The sequence below is a fragment of the Tupaia chinensis genome, unplaced genomic scaffold (genome assembly GCF_000334495.1).
Source record: "Tupaia chinensis unplaced genomic scaffold, TupChi_1.0 Scaffold000403_1, whole genome shotgun sequence".
Taxonomy (NCBI): domain Eukaryota; kingdom Metazoa; phylum Chordata; class Mammalia; order Scandentia; family Tupaiidae; genus Tupaia; species Tupaia belangeri.
The window spans coordinates 1-2,064 of NW_006159905.1; positions in this window are offsets into that span (position 1 = coordinate 1).

The window sequence follows — 2,064 nt, forward strand, 5'->3', positions numbered from 1 at the left end:
TGTGTGTGTGTGTGTTAGGAATTGGTTAATCATGTCCTATACCTATTTTTGAGTGGCTTTGTTATTTTGCATTCAAGAACTTTTTAAAATATTCTGTATATAAACTTCTTACCGGATACGAGACATTTCTTTTTATTTTTTATTCTGAGGGTGGCCTTATCACTCTATTCATTGTGTCCCTGATGCCGAGCTGTTTTAAATTTTTTGATAGTTATGTATTCATTCATTGATGTATTTATTTTAGAGAGATTTTTGCTATAGGGTGGGTGAGTTAGTGGTAGAGACAGAAAGCGAGAAGTCACCCCCCTGGGGGGATAGCCATGCCTCAATTCCTTCTCCTCCATTCTCCTTCCAGGATTTTGGGTGCACAGGTGTTCAGCATGAATTTTAAGCAACTGGGTCTGGGACTCAAACCATGGTCGGCTATGTAGGGGTCCAGCAATATAACCATTATGCCGTCTCTGGTCCCTATCTAGTCTTTGAATGAGAGAGAGGCAGAGACAGCACCCCCAATGTGGTCCCAATGCTGTCATCCACCTTCAGCCTCTGCCACTCCTGGATCATGGACAAACACACGTACCCTGGAGGTCTCCAGAATTTTTCTTTTTGAGAGATTTTTTTTTTCTATAGGGAACATGAGTGTGCCAGAGAGACAAAGAAGGAAATGCCCTCCCTGAGGGATGGCCACACCACAATCCCTTCTCCTCCATTCTCTTCTCGGGATTTTGTGCACTTGCGCACAGGCACCCAGCAAGCCACCCAGTCTGGTACTTGAACTGTGGTCGCCTATTGTGGGAGTCCAGTGATGTAACCATTCTGCCCTCTGCTGGTCCCCAGGTCTCCACACTTAAACTAGGAACCTTCCTACATAAGATTGCCTTGTAGAGTATTTCGTTTTCTTGCTGCACCATTTTCTTGCTCCCAGTTTCTAAATTGAATAATTACAATTTATCAATTACATGTTTTTCTTTTTTTATTATTGATAGAGTGTACATATGTTTGCTAAAGAGAGATTGAGAATGAAAGACAGAGAGAGCAAGAAAGCGCCCTCCATGGGAATGGTCAGGCCACAGGCTCTTCTCCATTTCTCCCAACTTTAAGAATTTGGGGCACACACACACACACGCACCCAGCATGTCTCTTGAGCCTCTAGGTCCAGGACTTGAACCACACAGTTGTCCATGTAAGATCTAGCCACTTTAACCACCACCACACACAGGCCCCAATTTAGTCTTTCTACAATTTTTATTTTATCTTATAATTTCTTATTTCCATTTATCTATGTATATACATATATATTTTGTTTTGTTTTTTAGAGAGAGAGCTTTTTCCTATAGGGTGTGTGCACTCTCCAGAAAAACAGAGAGACAGAGAGCCAGAAAGCGAAAAATCTCTCCCCACGGGGGATGGCCACACCACAGTCCCTTCTCCATTCTCCTTTCGAGATTTTGGGCACACACACAAGCCCAGTGAGAGTTTAAGTCATCAATTCCAGGACTTGAGCCATGGTCGACTATGTGGGAGTCCAGCGACGTGACCATTACGCCCTCTGCTGATCCCTCTTCTTCCCATTTAATTATGTTCATCTTTGCAGAGTACGGTTTTTCTCTGATGTTGAGGCTGTGAATATTTATAATCATTATCGTGATGATTTAATCCCTTTAATACTGTATAGTGACCTCGTTGTCTCTTCTCACTGTTTTTAGCTTGAAGTCTGTATTGTCCAATATCAATACCATAATTAGAGCTTTATTTTAACTATTTTTTGTTTGATTTTTTTCTTTCATTTATTTATTTTTACATTTTTCCACAAACATTTACTTTACATAGCAAAAAATTTTAGCTCATACTCCATAATTCTTGACAGTTTACAAACAACTTTCAAAATTTCAAAATACTGAATTTTAAAGATAATGTTCAAAATATGTCTTATAGTTTTGTATAATTTTATAACTCTATAACAACAGAAGAAGTATGGTTTCAATATATATATATATATATATATATTTTTTTTTTAGAGTGCAGACACTCGGTATATATTAAGTGGGAACATACAGTGCCCCT